Source organism: Phyllobates terribilis, unplaced genomic scaffold (assembly GCF_046119375.1).
Source record: "Phyllobates terribilis strain yellow unplaced genomic scaffold, ASM4611937v1 Scaffold_1__5_contigs__length_1240528914, whole genome shotgun sequence".
NCBI lineage: Eukaryota > Metazoa > Chordata > Amphibia > Anura > Dendrobatidae > Phyllobates > Phyllobates terribilis.
The window spans coordinates 959084198-959105372 of record NW_027362761.1 but is presented as its reverse complement, the minus strand read 5'-3'; positions in this window follow the sequence as shown (position 1 = coordinate 959105372).

The following is a 21175-nucleotide window of genomic DNA, read 5'->3' as shown; positions in this document are numbered from 1 at the left end:
ACATGGAGCAGTCACAGCTACTGAGCCTGCGCCATACACGCACACTCTGACAGTGATGTAAATGTACAACGGGCGTGCAAAGCAGCTAAACCCAGTCATTTCTCTCATTGATTGCCTGAGTATCAGCTTACTATTCACAGAGCAGCTCACAATCCAGTTTTGACCAGTCGGTGTTCCTGTAAACTCTACCTCAAGCCTTCTGTTTTTTTGTACTAAATGTCTTGTCCTTTGTATACCATATGGTACCTGTAGTGCTTCTCCTAGTCTTGACCTCTATCTTACTCCTGACTAAGCCCTTTCATCCATTAGTGGGTCGTATCCTTTCATGCTCACCTAGCAACGTTTCCTCTTTTCCGGATCACATCTTAATCCTGAACTCTTCTCCTCAAACCATTCCTAAATATTTTTTGCAGTGTATCATGGCATATTATCAGGATGAAAGAAGTCATTGCCATTAAGGAATACTTTAAACATGAACACCTGGTACTTATTCTGCAACAATGTTTACGTACATGGCATATGGCAAGTAACACATGAGTTCTAAGAACCTAGGTTACTTAGCAGAATATTGACCCACTCATCACACTGCGTATGCTGGCTTGCCTTCTTGCATCCTGTCGACACCCCATTCCCAGGTAAGTAACACACTCACACTTTCATATTACACTGTTCAAAAAAATAAAGGGAACACTCAAATAACACACCCTAGATCTGAATGACTGAAATATTCTCATTGAATACTTTGTTCTGTACAAAGTTGAATGTGCTGCTGACAACAAAATCACACAAAAATCATCAATGGAAATCAATTTTATTAACCAATGGAGGCCTGGATTTGGAGTCACCCCCAAAATTAAAGTGGAAAAACACACTACATGCTGATCCAACTGTGATGTAATGTCCTTAAAACAAGTCAAAATGAAGCTCAGTATTGTGGGTGGCCTCCACGTGCCTGTATGACCTCCCTACAACGCCTGGGCATGCTCCTGATGAGGTTGCGGATGGTCTCCTGTGGGATCTCCTCCCAGACCTGGACTAAAGCATCCGCCAACTCCTGGACAGTCTGTGGTGCAACGTGATGTTGGTGGATGGAGAGAGACATGATGTCCCAGATGTGCTCAATCGGATTCAGGTCTGGGGAACGGATTGGCCAGTCCATAGCTTCAATGCCTTCATATTGCAGGAACTGCTGACACACTCCAGTCACATGAGGTCTGGCATTGTCCTGCATTAGGAGGAACCCAGGGCCAACCGCACAAGCATATGGTCTCACAAGGCGTCTGAGGATCTCATCTCGGTACCTAATGGCAGTCAGGCTACCTCTGGCAAGCACATGAAGGGCTGTGCGGCACTCCAAAGAAATGGTACCCCATACCATTACTGACCCACTGCAAAACCTGTCATGCTGAAGGATGTTGCAGGCAGCAAATTGCTCTCCACGGCGACTTTGCCAATCCAGGTGTTCTGTGGCAAATGCCAAGTGTCCTGCACAGTGTTGGGCTGTGAGCACAACTCCCATCTGTGGATGTCGGGACCTCACACCACCCTCATGGAGTCGGTTTCTAACCGTTTGTTTGTGCAGACACATGCACATTTGTGGCCTGCTGGAGGTCATTTTGCAGGGCTCTGGCAGTGCTCCTCCTGTTCCTCCTTGCACAAAGGCGGAGGTAGCGGACCTGCTGCTGGGTTGTTGCCCTTCTACGGCCCCCTCCACCTCTCCTGGTGTACTGCCCTGTCTCCTGGTAGAGCCTCCAGCCTCTGGACACTACGCTGACATACACAGCAAACCTTCTTGCCACTGCTCGTGTAGCGCCCCGAGGGTTCGGTTGCTACAGGGGTATTGCACCTCAACCAGAGGTGTGATATTCCACTCCCAGGTAAGGATGGAGTGTGGACCAGGGCTCAGTTAGCTGCATACACACACTCACCCCATTTCCGGGGGACAGCTCGACGGTGCTCCCATTTATGCAGGCACAACTGACCATGTCCCTGGCTGGAGTGGGGAGGGGGGAGAGAACCCAGTGATGTAGGAGCAGTAGGGGATGGTTTCTGGAGCATAGGAAGGAGCTCATTGGGTGCAGGTCACCTGAGCTCAGACACAGAGAAGCAGATAAAAGGTGGGAGCCATCTTAGTACAGTGTTCAGTACAGTGAGGAGGTGACATGGAGCAGAGGCTCTGTAGGAGCTCTGCTCAGAAGGCAGGCCTAGAGAAAAGGCCGGGGGCCAGTGAGGAGAAGAGGAGAAGGAAGGAAAGAGGAGAGACAGAGGAGTAGAAAGGATCCAGAAACAAGAAGGCAGAAGGGACCCTAAGAGAGCAGAACGGACAGCAACCGTTGCAAGCCCACGTTATATCGGGTGAAGGGTCAGGCCGTGGAAGGGTACCGGATTCCCAAGTTGGTGGAGGTAAATCATCCCTCAGCCAAGAACGGGACGTCATGATCATTTATTGGTGCGACCCCTTGCTACACCCGCTAGGAAGGCACCACATAGGGTCAGGGAAACTGGCGCCAAGTTTTACCAGAGAAGGCCCGAGGCAGCTGGACAGAAGCGTGGTCACTGGTGGGGCACGAAAGGCCAGAGAAAGGATAGAAGGGGGTCCTGTGCCACACTCCTGAGTTGCCTGGGGGTTGACTGAGCCCCTCACCTGGTGGACGCAGCACGGCTTGGGCAGTCATTGCTGACAGAAGTGAATTGGATATCAACTGTGAGTAAAAGGCCTGAACTGCACCATTGGACTCTGTGTGATTTATGCTGCGCCTGCATCATCACCCCAAGCATCCACCTACATTGCCTGAGGCTACACTCTTCCTGTGGGGAGTTATCCTATCCCTGTGCTGCACACCAACACCAGCCTCAGCGGTCTGCCTTGCAGCGGCGGTCATCCCTGACCGCAATCCACGGGTGGCGTAGTCGGACATTCAAAACACTGATAAATAGACTGCAACAGCATTTGATCTGACCACCCTGAGCCACGGGATCGGGTTGCCACTACTACCCCCAGCATCGCATAGAAGCCCGGTTCCGGGTGCCCCACGGCCCAGGGGGCGAGTCACTCGCATTGATGTGCCGCCATCCTGGATGAGCTGCACTACCTGAGCAACTTCTGTGGGTTGTAGAGTCTGTCACATGCTACCACGAGTGTGAAAGCACAACCAACATTCAAAAGTGACCAAAACATCAGCCAGAAAGCATTGGTACTGAGATGTGGTCTGTGGTCCCCACCTGCAGAATCACATCTTTATTGAGGGTGTCTTGATAATTGCCAATAATTTCCATCTATTGTCTATTCCATTTGCACAACAGCATGTGAAATTGATTGTCAATCAGTGTAGCTTCCTAATTGGACAGTTTGATTTCACAGAAGTTCGATTTACTTGGAGTTATATTCTGTTGTTTAAGTGTTTCCTTTATTTTTAAGGTGTGTCCAAACTTTTGGTCTGTACTGTATATGAGGCTGTCAAGTTCTTGTCAGTAGATCCATAGACACATAAGCTTCAAGAACTGACTGATCATTTTATACCTAATGTATCTAATACCCAGAGTTGCCAACTTGACTTTTTATTTTTTTTCAGCTTATCAAACATTCACAGAATGACAATATATTTATGGACACACTGGAAAACCATAAGAAATCATTATGAGTATATGTGATACATGTCTAAAGTCCATAATACTGATATGAAGACATCAGACACATTCACTGTAAAGTGTAAAATGGTGACAATTATGGTCAAAATATTTTGTAAACATTTCACCTTAAATTTTTGTTTACCGACAGGGCAAAAAAATTGCCCTGTTTTTACGGACGGTCCTCGAATTTCTGCATGGTTGGCAACTCAGTTCACACCTTCAGAGGTACCAATCGAATAGGATTTGTGTTGTTATTCACTTCTTCTTTTAGTGGTTTTAATATTTGGACTGATCGGTGTATAATATCATTATAATTAATATTAATAATTTGGGGCTAACCTCCAGAAATGAACAAATATATGCCACTTTACATTTCAGAGTAAACTGCTAGTGAACTCTAACTTCAAAAGTTATATACTGTAAAACATATGAACAATTTATTTTTTCATGTAATGTTTACTAGCTGTAAGTCATTGTTATGATAACTTATAACACGGTGTACTTTTTTTGCTTGGAACAATGAAAGATGTTTCTAAATAGTTCACACACAAATGGAAGGACAAGCCAAATCCACGTCCAGTGGACAGGATGAACAGACTAGGAACACTGGATATAAGGGAAAAACAGATGTAGCAAGTTAAAATAATGAACAAATATGCAGAGTAATGCAGCACATCCAGTGAAATGAACCAGCTTTTTGCTCCAGAATTCTGATGTTAACGCTTTGATGAACTGAGCCTTAAGAGTCAATGTACTCTACACATGCACTGTTCCTGCCTCCCTGCCTCTTCGCTGCCTACCCTCCTCCTTTTCTCAGGACTAGTGTTGAGCCACCCCCGTAGTGTTCGAGTTCGGTTCGGTTCGTCGAACACCCGTGTGTTCGCCGAACTGTTCGTCGAACTGTTCGTCGAACACCTTCGAACACCATTAAAACCAATGGCAGGCAAACAAAAACACATAGAAACACATAGAAAACACCTTCAAAGGTGTCCAAAAGCTGACAAACTGCTCAGAAGACACAACTAACACATGGAAAAGTGACAAGTACATATAGTCATGCGAAAAGAAAAGAGGTGGAGGAGTAAAAGGAGGGGGAGACACAGATATAGGCATGTCATGCCCTTCTAAAATCCAAAAAGTGAGAAGCCGACACGGCCAGTCCGTTCCTGCCTGTGCCACCTCTGTGTCGCCGGGTTTGTGCCAGAGCCGCGGTGGACCCTGACGGCCAGCCCCCCTATCCCAATACTGGTGCCTGTCCGCCGGTGGGTCGAGGCCCCCCACGGTGGGGGGGGAGTAACATCTGCAGAAGAAAGACCATCTTCCAGCCAAACTAAGATGTCGACTTCTTTTCGTGGACAATGTGATACGATCCCATTCTTACGGACACGCCCATCGCTACAAATTCTAGATGAGGCACAAAAACAGCAGGTGCTTCAACGGATATCAAGTGCTCCTTCAAGTGGGCTCTCCATCACCTCAATTTCAACATCACAAATACTCCAGTCCTCAGAGGTGTCACCCCAATCGCACTTGCTTCCTCACAGCTCCCAAGTCTCCAGCTGCCCGTCTGAGTATGGGGTAACACAGATGGCTGAGTCTGCCCAGCTGTTTACTCATACTATAGCCTGGGAAACGGAGGTCTGCTCCAGAGCTTCTGTTAATCCAGATGAGGAAATGATCTGATCCGATGCCCAGAATCTTTATAAGTTGGATCCAGGACCAGATGAAGAAGGTTCTGAGCATAATGTAGACCCTTGTTCGCAAACTGTAACTCCTGTTGGTGGAGACAATGATGAAGACGATGATGAGACTCAAATACCTGATTGGAGCGACAACTTGACTTTTCGGTCAGGGCAGGAAGAGGTTGGCTCTGAGGGCGACGGGTGTGATAACACACAGGGTGATGATGACGAGGTTGGAGATCCCACTTACTGTCAACCCACAGTCAGACAGTCGATGAGGTCAGCAGAGGAGGTGGAGGAGGATGTGACTAGCCCTGGGGATGGGGATGACTCGGTACCCGGGCATTTGCCTGGCCTTGGGGATGTCGCGGTGGTCGGCTCCCTGGCCCGTACCCTGGGGTCTCTCTTTAAAAGGGTGGATAATTGTTAATTTTATAAGAGTTCATGACGCCACCTGTGGTATCTGGTGACAAGCACCAGTGCTGCAGCAGTCCACTGAGGCCGGTGATAAGGCAGCTCGATGGTATAGCTCCCCACAGGTGGAGCTAGGTCTCAGGGCAGCGTATGCAGGGGGAATGCAGGACAGGCGAGACCCAGCTGGGTCAGAGCAAGAACGGGAACGGACACGGTAGTCACTTCAGTACCTTTTACTGGTGGAAATTCAGGCACATCCCGGAGCACTGTAGGGTGAAGGGTGCATATCAGGATCCTCCCCAATGAGCGGGTGTAGGGCCTCCTGTTTCTTGCCTCTGCGTAGTAAGTTTCTGACCTGCCTGGAGCTAGGCCTAACTTTGTCTCTGTCCTGCGCTGGCTGACCTTGTGGTAGGGCCTTCTCTTGGAGTTCACGCTCCCAGTATGCGGGGCCTAAGCGTCTCCTGGCTCTGTTACATATCAGCACCTTAGCGATCATGGGACTTGTAGTTCTCCAGGGATTCCGGTTATGCCTTACTGGGTCATAGAGATACCGGTAAGCTCGGATCCTGTGTCCGGTAAATGTTTCGGGGTGAGCTGGTTAAGCTCCTCTGCCCCTTATGTACTAACTCGCCACTCGCCTTCGGCCTACTAGGGCCCTCACTAGGCTATACACACTAACGGCAGCTTGCCGCGCTTCACTGATCTTACGGCACCGGCACACCTTAAGCTCTATCTGGGCTCCCTGAATCTAGCAAGCAGGAGCCTCGTGCTCCACTGCTGAACTATTAACTGCGTTCTCTAGACTAGACTGAGCTTCACTGCAGACTGACCTCTCTTAGGCTTCTCTACTGCAGGAACTCTTCAGAGGAACTGAACTGCCTAGCTCCACCTTCCCTATTTATATCCCTAACGGGCTCCCTCTGCTGGTCTGAGGTGGAAGGTGGAGATGTGTGAATGTTTATGGGGGCCTCTTGTGGAGGATTCCATCAATGCACTCTTGTAGGATCTGTGATACCAAGCGCAGCGGGGCATCACAGATGCTATTGACGACGAGGTTAGGTTGCGCCTTCCTGAACAGAGACGGAGTACTGGAAGCACGTCAACAACTGCATCCTCAACCACAACTCTGCCTCTGACCACAAGTCGTAGTGGCTCTTCAGGTCACATGGGCTCTAAGCCTTGCATAGCCTGGGCATTTATTCAGATCGATAAGGATGACCCAACTCGTGTTATCTGTAATATTTGTCAGCAAAAGCTAAGTAGAGGCCAAAAAGTACATAGTTTGAGTACTTCATGCATGTACCGTCACATGGATATGAAGCATAAGTTGCAGTGGGAAGCTCACTGTGCTACAATACGGCCTAGCCGGCTGGGCCAACCACCGTCTGCCCCATCTTGTGCATCCGCAGCCTCTTCATCCTCTGTGACTGAGGGGACAGCAGTCACACATGTTTTTGGACGCAGACCTGCCACCTCTTTACCCGCAACAGCCAGTGTGATTGGCAGGTCGTCAGTTCATTGGGAAGTGGAAACACCTGCTAGTGTTGAGCGCTCTCCGACATCGAGAGCACCACCTTTGGATCAAGGCAACCTAACATGTCCGCCTGCATCTTCCTCACAGACCGGTAGTTGCCGGGGACACCCTACTCAACACCGTCTAAGCACAACAGCCAGCCCTCGGTCCCTCAGATGTGGAAAAGTAAAAGACCATTTCCTCCTAGCCATGAGAAAGCTAAGAGGTTGAATTTCACCATCTGCAAGCTGTTGGCTACAGAAATGCTGCCTTTCCACCTGGAGGACACAGAGGATTTTCAAGACCTTATGTCCGTCACAGTGCCCCAGTACCAGATGCCCAGTCGGCACTACTTCTCAAAGAAAGGTGTGCCTGCGCTCCACTAGCATGTCGCACACAACATCACCGCTTCTTTGAGAAACTCTGTGTGTGACAGGGTGCACTTCACCACAGACACTTGGACGAGAAGGCATGGACAGGGGCGTTACATGTCGCTGACTGGGCACTGGGTAACTATGGTGACAGCAGGACAAGGGGCTGCTGTCCAAGTCTTACCGTCCCCACGAGTTGTGTGTTAATCCTCTTTATCTCGAACTTCCTCCACTGCTTCTGCCTCCTCAACCTCCTCTCGGTCCTCCACCTGCACCCAAAGCTTGTCTGGTAATGCCACCTGCTTTCTAACTGCGCAGAAGGAATCCTGCACACCTCCTTACTATGCTGGCAGCAGGGCTCAACGCATCAGTGTTTACTTTGAAATGTCTGGGAAATGTGAGTCACACAGCTGAGGAGTTTTGGTCAGCTCTGGAGACCCAGTTTCATGAAAGGTTGTCTCCACTGGACCTGCAACCAGGGAAGGCCATGTGCGACAATGCTGCAAACCTGGGTGCGGCACTTCGCCGGGGCAATGTCACACACGTGCCTTGTATGGCTCACGTGTTGAACCTGGTTGTCCAGCAATTTTTAGCCAACTATCCCGGACTAGATGGCCTTCTGCAGAGTGCATGGTCGCTGTGTGCTCACTTCCGCCGTTCGCATCCCGCAGTTCAACGACTTACATCTCTACAGAAGTCGTTGGGCCTGCCAGTTCACCGGCTGAAATGCGATGTGCCGACACGGTGGAATTCAACTCTGCACATGTTGCAGCGACTGTGGCAGCACCGACAAGCCCTGGTGCAATACGTTCTGACGTATAGCCTGGGCCAACGAGATCCAGAGGTGGGGCAAATCACGCTGGAGGAGTGGTCTCAGATCAGGGACCTATGCACCCTTCTGCACAGTCTTGAAATGGCGACGAAGATGTTTAGTGCTGACGATGCCATTATCAGCATGACTATTACGGTGATTTACATGCTGGAGCACATGTTAAACAGAATTCGGAGTCAGGTGGTGGGACAAGAGGAGGTGGAGGAAGTAAAGGAGGAGTCGTATGCGGAAGGGATAACATCTCCAAGGTCCAGACGGTTGGCAGCACCAAGGCGGCAGGCATGGGAGGGTGGGGGAGAGGGATTAACCAGGGCGCATGGTAGCAGCCAAACTGTTGAGCAAGGTGCAGGAGCCGAGGAAGAAGTGGAGGACGAACTGGCAATGGGCATGGAAGACTCATCAGATGAGGGAGACCTTGATCACATTTCTGTTGTGCGAGGTTGGAGGGAGAGGGCAGAGGAAGGAAGCATGATTCTTACCTCGCTACCAACACAACAAGGACTTGGTCCTTCTGGATGCGCAAGACACATGAGTGCCTTCTTGCTGCACTACCTGCAACATGACCCCCGGATTGTCAGAATTCGAAGTAATCCCGACTACTGGGTTGCCACACTCTTAGATCCCCGGTACAAAAGTATATTTGCCGAAATAATTCCTGCCATAAAAAGGTATTGACGAATGCAGGAGTATCTGTTGCAGAATCTTACATGTGCTTTTCCACAAAACACCAGTGGTGCACGTAGTGAATCTCACAGTTCTAACTTGCCAACGGTGGGACTGTCGAGTCTTCATCACTCAAACAGTAACAGTAACACAGTATCTGCTGGTAACAGCAATTTTGTGGAATCGTTTCACCACTTTTTTAGACCATCCTTTGCAAGGCCACAGGAGACAAGAAGTCTGACACATAGTCAATGCCTAGAGAGGATGGTACAGGAGAATCTCCAAGTGAACATCGAAGCCATAACTGTGTCACTGGACCCTTGCTCATTTTGGTATTCCAATCTTGAAAAATCGCCGGAGCTCGCCACTCACGCCTTGGAGATCTTGTCATGCCATGCAGCCAGCGTTCTCTCTGAACGTGTGTTCAGCGCTGCTGGTGGTGTGCTGACAGATAAGCGCACGCGGCTGTCCACTGAGAATGTAGACAGACTCACGTTCATAAAGATGATCAAATCATGGATTCGCAAGGACATTTCTACCCCTGTGTCATCCTTGGGAGACTAAAAGCTTGGGGATTTGGTAAAATCACCTCACCAACCGTTTTAAGCAACAGTGGGGCAATTGATGCCACTTAACCCTAGAACGCATGACCATAAAAATCTACACTTTCACATACCTGGGGCCCTTTAGGCCCGTGTGCAAATAACATGGAATAACTCAAACTCAAATGACAAACAACTATATACATGAAGAATACCTAGAGTTTCAAAATTCTAACTAAAGCAATCTTGCAGAAAATAGAAAACAATTAACTGGGCGGGCCTGCAAGGCCACAGGTATGCGTTCTAGGGTTAAGTGGTGTCTGTGCCACAATTTTGGGAGTCCCCTTGCTGTGTCTTACGTGACGTTGGCATCGTCAATTCCAGGTGGGTTGGGTCGCACCCCCCCCTTTTAACTGTAAGAAACTACATACACTATGGCTTGGGGTAACACAGATGGTTGAGTCTGAAGAGCTGTTTACTCAGAGGTCTGCTCCAAATCTTCAGTGTCTGCTAGTCAGCGTAGAATTTTTAACTGCATCTAGCCTAGGCAATACTTTGGGCGTAGTAGCCCAGCTGCGAAGCAAGCTGCACCACCTGTGTATCTAATAAGAATTTTTAAATTAATCTAGCCTAGGCAGACTGTGGGGACCCCCAACCAAACCCAGATGCTCAGCCCCCCTACCGCCCCCCTTTCATGGACAAACCAATAATGTAACTCTTACAACTGGATGGGTGAGGATCGGTCACAGCTTTATTAACTCTTTATACTCATTCCATTAGAAAGGCATTTTATTTCTAAAATAATTCAGCTTGTTGCAGCATGCCCTGGGTCCCCACTCTGGCAAGTTGGCCAACAAGTGGAACTCTCCAACATGTCCTTTCTATTTCCAGGCCACGGAGGATCCAGCGTACTCGTATGCAGGACTCTGACCCCCACCCATCACTCTTAACGCTTGTTCCACTCCGTCCTGGAGTCCTGACAGGAATATGTCCAGTCCAATATCTATTAAGTGAACACCGTCGGGCCGTATGAGGCCTGCTTTATCTCCTTCCAGTTGTCGGTGTCGTATCACTACACCGCCTCTGTCTCTTCTAAATTTTGCCATCCGAATATTTATTACCCGCCTTGTCCATTCGATGGCCATGATGTCTTGCCATACCGCTATCGGCACAATCTCTGACCATACTATAGCTAATTTTGTGAAAAATTCTCTGAAGCGCTCAGTGTCTAGTTTCATTATTGCCATTAGTTATGCGCTCTTGTGATGACCTAGGTTGTTTCCCCCGGCCTGTATAACTAAGATGACCGGACCTCTTGCCTCTCTCCCTACCTTGATTACCTCCATTAGTACCTGTGGCCATAGCAGGCCTCTAATACCTCTCCAGTTGAAATATGTGTTATGAAACTCTAATTTCCTCCCGCCTGGGCGGACTTTCGCCCTTTTTTGTGCCCAATATATATACGAGTGGCCTATCACTCACACTGTTGGCTTAGCGTCACCTGTAAAAGAAACAAACCACGTTAGGATAACAAGTCCGGTCTTATGTATCTCGCCAAACACGTGGATCGCCATCTCCCTATTCTCTGAACTTCCGTTTCTGACAGTCCTGCTCTTGCTGCTTCCGTGGCCGCACCTATGCGGAATGAGTGTGTCCCGTAATCTTTGGGGTGGTTCCCTGCCGATGTTATGCATTTATTAAATATAGCTTGGAACAGGTATCTTGATAATGGCGTTCCATCAATGTGTGATACGAAGAAATTACTTTGTGATCTGATGGTTAGATATGTTTTTACTATTGTTACCCGACTCAGTGTACCGTTTGTGGGTTGTAGAAGTACCCAAGTACTCATCTCTACTCAGTGCTCATCTCTACTCAGGACCAATAGAATGTTACAAGAAGAATGCAACTTACATTTCCATAAGGCTAAGTAACATATGTCCTGATTAGAGATGAGCGTTGTTCTACTCGAACTGTTCGCCAAACTCAAATTCGAGCTGTTTTGGGCGGTGTTCGAGCCGTTCAGCGAACACGAACAATTTGAGAAAAATTCGGCTGTTCGAGGTTATGTTCGATAACTGTTTGTGCACCAAAATCATAACTGGATTTTTTCTCAGTAATGATGAAAATTAATGTTAATACGCAGTTTGAGTGTACAGCGGGGTGGGGGGAGGGGCAGGGGATGGATCTCTGCAGGAACAATGAAGATCTCCATTTTTTTTTCTCTTTCCCGCATTTGCAGTGGGGAGGTGCAATCTGTCAGCCTATCAGCAGCGCACACACGGAGCGAAGTGCTTTTTTTCACACAAGCAAGGGCATGTGTCATTGGCAGTGTATGTCACATGTCCTTGCGCTATAAGACCAAGCCATTTTCCCCGTCGCCACCATTTTCTCACTGCTGCAGCTGCGTGTTAGACGGCACCGCTGTTGCTGTGTGCGCTATACCTTGTTAATTTCAAGCCAATTTTCGCACAAATATACAGATAGCTTGGGAGTAGGCAATAGTTGTGATTGCAGTCCTTTTAAGGACTAGGTTACAGCATTTCCTACGACTTTTATCATGGAGGTCTGTGCTCTTAAATAGATAGGTTGTGGGAGTAAAGACTAATTGTAATTGGAGTCCTTTTCAGGACTAGGTTACATGAGTTCCTATCAGTTCTTGCCAGGCAGGTCTGTGCCAGTGCTGTGCAAGTTTTTTTCACAGCATTTGGCTGAATCTAGCAAAGCTAATCCTTTTTGGCCTATTGCAGAGTGTGTTAGTCAGTGGAGTAGCCTATCTGTGTTGCAAGATATACCACCTGTGTATAGAATACCAATTTTTTTACTGCACCTAGTGAAGTAAAATCTTTTGGGCATAGCATCATTCTATTAGTCCATCTATACTGACCTCCATCAGGTTGCAAACTGAATATAATTTTTTTCTGCATCTAGCTCTGAAAAAATATTTGGGCTTCTAGCAGTGTGTGGGACTTGGTCTATTAGTCCATCTATACTGACCTCCATCAGGTTGCAAATTAAAAATAATTTTTTTCTGCATCTAGCTCTGAAAAAATATTTGGGCTTCTAGCAGTGTGTGGGACTTGGTCTATTAGTCCATCTATACTGACCTCCATCAGGTTGCAAATTAAAAATAATTTTTTTCTTCATTTAGCTCTGAAAAAATATTTGGGCTTCTAGCAGTGTGTGGGACTTGTTCTATTAGTCCTTCTATACTGACGTCCAGCAGGTTGCAAATTGAATATAATTTTTTTCTGCATCTAGCTCTGAAAAAATATTTGGGCTTCTAGCGGTGTGTGGGACTTGGTCTATTAGTCCATCTATACTGACCTCCATCAGGTTGCAAATTAAAAATAATTTTTTTCTGCATCTAGCTCTGAAAAAATATTTGGGCTTCTAGCAGTGTGTGGGACTTGGTCTATTAGTCCATCTATACTGACCTCCATCAGGTTGCAAATTAAAAATAATTTTTATCTGCATCTACAGTACCTCTGAAAAAATATTTGGGCTTCTAGCAGTGTGTGGGACTATTTGTATTAGTCCATCTATACTGACCTCCATCAGGTTGCAAATTCAAAATAATTTTTTTCTGCATCTAACCCAGCCAATAGTTTTGGCCTAATACCACAGTTTGGCCACTCAGCTCTGCTCGGTTACCATCCATTGTTTTTTTGTGCAAACAATTCCAGAGTTGTGAATTAGTTAACCACCAAAATGAGTAGAAAAAGGCCTGCTGCTGGTGGAAAGGGGAATAGGCGTGTTGGGAAGGGGAAAAAAGGTTGTGTCCGTGGGGTAGGTGTTAAAGCAACAGTAACATCTGCAGAAGAAAGACCATCTTCCAGCCAAACTAAAATGTCTACTTCTTTTAGCGGACAATGTGATAAGATCCCTTTCTTACGGCCACGCCAATCGCTACAAATTCCAGATGAGGCACAAAAACAGCAGGTGCTTCAACGGATATCAAGTGCTCCTTTAAGTGGGCTCTCCTCCACATCAACTTCAACATCACAAATACTCCAGTCCTCAAAGGTGTCACCCAAATCGCACTTGCTTCCTCACAGCTCCCAAATCTCCAGCTGCCCGTCTGAGTATGAGGTAGAACAGATGGTTGAGTCTGCAGAGCTGTTTACTCATACTATAGCCTGGGAATCAGAGGTCGACTCCAGCGCTTCTGTGAATCCAGACGAGGAAATGATCTGCACTGATGCCCAGAATCTTTATGAGTCGGATCCAGGACCAGACGCAGAAGGTTCTGACCATAATGTAGACCCTCATTCCCAAACTGTAACTCCTGTTGGTGGAGACAATGAGGAAGACGATGATAAGACTCAAATACCTGATTGGAGCGACAACTTTAGTTTTTTGTCAGGGCAGGAACAGGTTGGCTCTGAGGACGACGGGTGTGATAACGCACAGGGTGATGATGATGAGGTCGGAGATCCCACTTACTGTCAACCCACAGTCAGCCAAGAGATGAGGTCAGCAGAGGAGGTGGAGGAAGATGCTAGTGACGACGAGGTCAGGTTGCGCCTTCCTGGACAGAGACGTAGTACTGTAAGCACGTCAACAACTGCATCCTCAAACACAACTCTGCCTCTCACCACAAGTCATGGTGGCTCTTCAGGTCGCATGGGTGCTAAGCCTTGCATAGCCTGGGCATTTTTTCAGATCGATAAAGATGACCCAACTCGTGTTATCTGTAACATTTGTCAGCAAAAGCTAAGTAGAGGCCAAAAAATACATAGTTTGAGTACTTCATGCATGAACCGGCACATGGACATGAAGCATAAGTTGCAGTGGGAAGCTCAGTGTGCTACAATGTGGCCTAGCCGGCCGGGCCAATCACCGTCTGCCATATCTTGTGCATCCGCGGCCTCTTCATCCTCTGTGACTGGGGGGAGAGCAGTCACACCTGTTTTGGGGCGCAGACCTGCCACCTCTTTACCCGCAACAGCCAGTGTGATTGGCAGGTCATCATTTTCTTTGGAGGTGGTAACACCAGCTGGTGTTGAGCGCTGTCCGACATCGAGAGCACCACCTTTGGATCAAGGCAACCTAACATGTCCGCCTGCATCTTCCTCACAGACCGGCAGTTTGCCGGGGACACCCTTATCAAAACCGTCTAAGCACAATAGCCAGCCCTCGGTCCCTCAGATGTGGACAAGTAAAAGACCATTTCCTCCTAGCCATGAGAAAGCTAAGAGGTTGAATTTCACCATCTGCAAGCTCTTGGCTACAGAAATGCTGCCTTTCCGCCTGGTGGACACAGAGGATTTTCGAGACCTTATGTCCGTCGCAGTGCCCCAGTACCAGATGCCCAGTCGGCACTACTTCTCAAAGAAAGGTGTGCCTGCGCTCCACCAGCATGTCGCACACAACATCACCGCTTCTTTGAGAAACTCTGTGTGTGACAGGGTGCATTTCACCACAGACACTTGGACGAGTAGGCATGGACAGGGGCGTTACATGTCGCTGACTGGGCACTGGGTAACTATGGTGACAGCAGGACAAGGGGCTGCTGTCCAAGTCTTGCCGTCCCCACGAGTTGTGCGTCAATCCTCTTTATGTCAAAGTTCCTCCACTGCTTCTGCCTCCTCAACCTCCTCTCGGTCTTCCACCTGCACCCAAAGCCTGTCTGGTCATGCCACAAGCTTTCTAACTGCGCAGAAGGGATCCTGCACACCTCCTTACTATGCTGGCAGTAGGGCTCAATGTCATCAGGCGGTTTTTACATTGAAATGTCTGGGAAATGTGAGTCACACAGCTGAGGAGTTGTGGTCAGCTCTGGAGAACCAATTTCATGAATGGTTGTCTCCACTGGACCTGAAACCAGGGAAGGCCGTGTGCGACAATGCTGCAAACCTGGGTGCGGCCCTTCGCCGGGGCAATGTCACACACGTGCCTTGTATGGCTCACGTGTTGAACCTGGTTGTCCAGCAATTTTTAGCCCACTATCCCAGACTAGATGGCCTTCTGCAGAGGGCACGGTCGCTGTGTGCTCACTTCCGCCGTTCGCATCCCGCAGCTCAGCGACTTACATCTCTACAGAAGTCGTTGGGCCTGCCACTTCACCGGCTAAAATGCGATGTGCCTACCCGGTGGAATTCAACTCTGCACATGTTGCAGCGACTGTGGCAGCACCGACAAGCCCTGCTGCAATATGTTCTGACGTATAGCCTGGGCCAACGAGATTCAGAGGTGGGGCAAATCACGCTGGAGGAGTGGTCTCAGATCAGGGACCTATGCACCCTTCTGCACAGTTTTGAAATGGCGACGAAGATGTTTAGTGCTGACGATGCCATTATCAGCATGACTATTCCGGTGATTTACATGCTGGAGCACATGTTAAACAGAATTCGGAGTCAGGTGGTGGCACAAGAGGAGGTGGAGGAAGTAGAGGAGGAGGAGTTGTATGCGGAAGGGCTAACATCTGCAAGGTCCAGACGGTCGGCAGCACCAAGGCGGCAGGCATGTGAGGGTGGGGGAGATGGTTTTACCAGGGCGCATGGTAGCAGCCAAACTAGTGAGGAAGGTGCAGGAGCCCAGGAAGAAGTGGAGGACGAACTGATGGAAGACTCATCAGATGAGGGAGACCTTGATCACATTTCTGTTGTGCGAGGTTGGGGGGAGAGGACAGAGGAAGGAAGCATGATTGTTACCTCGCCACCAACACAACAGGGACTTGGTGCTCCTGGATGCGCAACACACATGAGTGCCTTCTTGCTGCACTACCTGCAACATGACCCTCGAATTGTGAGAATTAGAAATAATCCTGACTACTGGGTTGCCACACTGTTAGATCCCCGGTACAAAAGTAAATTTGCAGAAATTATTCCTGCCATAGAAAGGGATGCACGCATGCAGGAGTATCAGCAGAGACTGTTGCAGAATCTTACATGTGCTTTTATACAAAATACCAGTGGTGCACGTAGTGAATCTCACAGTTCCAACTTGCCAACCGTGGGACCGTCAAGTGTTCAGCACTCAAACCGTAACAGAACCACAGTATCTGCTGGTAACATCAATTTTGCAGAATCATTTCACCACTTTTTTAGCCCATCCTTTGCAAGGCCACAGGAGACAAGAAGTCTGACACATAGTCAACGCCTAGAGACGATGGTACAGGAGTATCTCCAAGTAAACATTGAAGCCACGACTGTGTCACTGGACCCTTGCTCTTTTTGGGCTTCCAATCTGGATAAATGGCCGGAGCTAGCCACTTACGCCTTGGAGATCTTGTCATGCCCCGCAGCCAGCGTTCTGTCTGAACGTGTGTTCAGCGCTGCTGGTGGTGTGCTGACAGATAAGCGCACATGGCTCTCCACTGATAATGTAGACAGACTCACGTTCATAAAGATGAACAAATCATGGATCCGAAACGACTTTTCTACCCCTGTGTCATCCTGGGGAGAGTAAAAGCTTGATGATTGGTTAAAATCACCCTACCAACCGTTTTAAGCTTTCAAATTACTAATCATGTTTATCTGTATCTTGACTGGAAAATAATTTGGGCTTTGTAGCAGTGTGCAGCACTGATCCTATTAGGCCATCTATACTAAAGCTTCACCAGATTTAAAATTAAAAATAATTTTTAGCTGCATCTAGCCCGGAAAATAATTTTGGGGCTCCGAGATGCGCAAGGCACATAAGTGCCTTCTTGCTGCACTACCTGCAGCATGACCCTCATATTGTCAGAATTCGAAGTAATCATGACTACTGGGTTGCCACACTCTTAGATCCCCCAAACTTTTCGATCAACCTTTTCATTTTAATAAAGACCAAAAAAATGGTCATTTTTGAAATTATAAGCATTAGCAGGTTGTTAGAAACTGAAATCAAACAGTTTTCAACTCAAAACTTTATTCTAGGTGATGTTACATTTTCACATAGGACCCCTTGTTCGAAAGGAGCTTCTGAACTCTCTCGTCCATTGAATTTGTCAGGTTTTGGATGGTTTCTGCTTCAATTGTTTTGCATGAGGACAGAATACCATCCCAGAGCTGTTGCTTAGATGTGAACTGCCTCCCGCCATCATAGACACTCCTTTTAATGATGCTCCAAAGGTTCTGAATGGGGTAGAGGTCAGGGGAGCATGGGGGTCACACCATAAGTTTGTCCCCTTTTATGCCCATATCAGCCAGAGATGCAGATGTTTTATGTGCAGCATGAGATGGTGCATTATCATGCAGAAAAATGATCTTGCTGTGAAATACACGGTTCTTCTTCTTGAACCATGGCAGGAAGTGCTGTTTGAGAAAATCCACATACATTATGGAGTTCATCTTTAGCGCCTTCAGGGATCCTAAAGGGGCCGACAATCTCTCTCCCCATGATTCCAGCCCAAAACATTACTCCACCTCCTCCTTGTTGGCGCTGTAGCCGTGTTTGCGTGGGGTGTCCATCAACCAGCCATCCTCCACTCCATCCATCTGGACCATCGAGCGCTGCACGGCACTCATCCGTGAACAAAACAGTTTTGAAATCAGTCTTCATGTAATGTTTGGCCCACTGGAGCCGTTTCTGCTTGAGTGAAGTGGATAGAGGAGGTCGACAGGATGGCGCATGCACAGCTGCAAACCTCTGAAGGACCCTGCATCTTGTTGTTCGGGGGACGTTGGAGGCACAAGCAGCTTGAAAAACTTGTCTGCTGCTATGACAAGGCTTTTTTGCCGCTGCTCTTTCAACCTGACGTAATTGCCTGTAGGAAAGAGTCCTCAATTTGCCCTTATCAGCACGCACACGTGTGTACTGTGAATCAGCTACATACTTCTTGATTGCCAAGACACTTCATCCTGATCATCGCACAATGTTGATTGTAGTCATGCCTTGACCTAAACACTCCACAATTTGTTGCTTCTCAGCAGCCGACACATCCTTTTTCTTTCCCATTTTGGCAGAAAATGTAGGCTGCTTAATAATGTGAGAGAGCCTTCTTAAGTAGTCTTGCCTTTCATTGGACACACCTGCCAAACTAATTAGCACAGGTGTCAGCAATTGCTTACAGTGATATAAAGAGCCCTGACACACATCACCATCAATGAGTTTAACTGACAAACAAACAAATTCTTCCCTTATCACTCCTAAACACTTTTTGTATAATAATTTGGAACGCAGTGTACATTTGCTTTTCCACAAAACACCAGTGGTTCACGTAGTGAATCTTACAGTTCTAACTTGCCAACCGTGGTCTGTATGGAGTTGTTCAATAAAGGGCCCAAAATTAAGATAACATAGATGGGAGACGTCTCTATGAATAGGAATTCCTAAGTATTTGATACCCTGTGAGGGCCAGGCAAAGGGAAAGTTGGACTGGATGGAATCCTATATGGATTTGGGGAGGGAGACATCGAGGGCCTCAGACTTCGCTGCATTGATTTTAAAATTTTACCATGTAACAAAGTGATCTATTTCAGCCATAACAGAATGGATGGATATATGTGATTGAGTGATATATACTAGGACATCATCAGCAAATAGAGAGCACTTGTACTCAGTGCCTCCCACCTCAATCCACCTAATATTGGGGTTATGGCGAATTGATGAGAGCAGGTGCTCCGTCACTAGGATGTATAAGAGAGGGGACAGAGGACATCACTGCCTTGTCCCATTGGTGATTGTGAAAGGTGATGAAAATGTTCTGACGCACCCCCTGGGCCTTGGGACACCCGGAGCCGGACCCTTTTTGGTGGATGCTGGTGGTTGTAGTCTTCGTGGCGGCGACCCAGTTCCGTGGCTCAGGGCGGTCAAACCAGTGGCGGAACTATTTATGTGGTTTTCATGTTTAAATGTCCGACTACGCCACCCGTGGATTGCGGTCAGAGTGAACCGCCGCTACAGGGCAGACCACTGAGGCTGGTGTTGTGGGTGCAGCAGAGCGTAGCATAACTCCCCACGGGAGGAGTATAGCCTCAGGGCAGTGTATGCGGAGGATGGGGGTGATGGTGCAGGGCAGCAGCAGTAACGACACGGAGTCAGTGATGCAGTTCAGGGCCTTTACTCACAGTTCTTATTATCCAGACCACGTCTGCAGGTAACGGCTGCCCACGTCGTACTGTGCTCACCAGGTGAGGGGCTCAGACAACTCCCAGATAACTTTGGAGCACTTCACAGGACCCCCTTTGTGTGTCCTTTGTCTGGCCTTTCTTACCAACACTTCTGTCCGGCTGCCTCGGGCCTCCTCTTGGTAAACTTGGCGCCAGTTTCCCTGACCCTATGTGGTGCCTTCCTAGCGGGTGTAGCGAGGGGCTGCGCCACATAAAATGTCAGAGCCTCCGGTTTCTAGCTGAGGGTCGTTTCCTGCCTCCACTAGTTCGGGGACCGGTCTCCCCCTTTGGCCTGACCCCTCCACGCAGGTGGATTCGGGCGTGCGGTGGCGACTCGCCCGTCCGCACCCCTGGGATCCCTTCATTCCTCGTTCCTGGAGCCTTCTCCGCTCCTCTTCCTTCCTTCTCCCTCTTCCAGGCCTGGGCCTCTGTTACTAGGCCCGCCTCCGGAGCAGAGCTCATGCAGAGCCCCTGCTCCCTGCCACTTCTGCTCAGACTTCTCTGCACTGAACTAAGATGGTGCCCACCTTTTATACTCCCTTCTCAATGCACCCAGGAACTGCTTCCTCCCTGCTCCTGCACTACAGGGTTCCCCTTCCTCAGTGTTCCCTCCCCCCACTCCAGCCAGGGACAGGGACTGTCGTGCCCATCTCAGGGGCATATTGGTCGCCCTGCCCCACGGCAATGTGGTGTAATGCATGCAGGTGTCGGGTCCTGATCCACACTCCATCCTTACCTGAGAGTGAGATATCACACCTCTGGGTGAGGTGCAATACGTCTGTAGCAACCGAGCCCTCAGGGTGCTACAGTTCCATTTATCTTCAGCCTAGGTGACGTATTGCGATACAGGGCCGTGATTTTGGCTATAAAAGGGTCCCCTAGACCCCTACCCCAAGCTTTTTAAGAGAATCATATATGGCGTGCCAGGAGACTCTATGGAATGCTTTCTCAGCATCCAACGAGAATATCTAATTACAAATTTTTAACTGCATCTAGCCCAGGAAATACTTTGTGCCTAGTAGCAGTGTCTGCTAGTGAGCGGATTTTCCCGGCTGTTAAGCAAGCTGCACCACCTGTAGTTTAGACACTTAATTTTTTCAAAGGAAATGCTTCGGGACCATGGGATACTTAGTGAAGAGCATCAGGAGTAGTGTTGAGCCACCCCCGTAGTGTTCGAGTTCGGTTCGGTTCGTCGAACACCCGTGTGTTCGCCGAACTGTTCGTCGAACTGTTCGTCGAACACCTTCGAACACCGTTAAAACCAATGGCAGGCAAACAAAAACACATAGAAACACATAGAAAACACCTTCAAAGGTGTCCAAAAGCTGACAAACTGCTCAGAAGACATAACTAACACATGGAAAAGTGACAAGTACATATAGTCATGCGAAAATAAAAGAGGTGGAGGAGTAAAAGGAGGGGGAGACACAGATATAGGCATGTCATGCCCTTCTAAAATCCAAAAAGTGAGAAGCCGACACGGCCAGT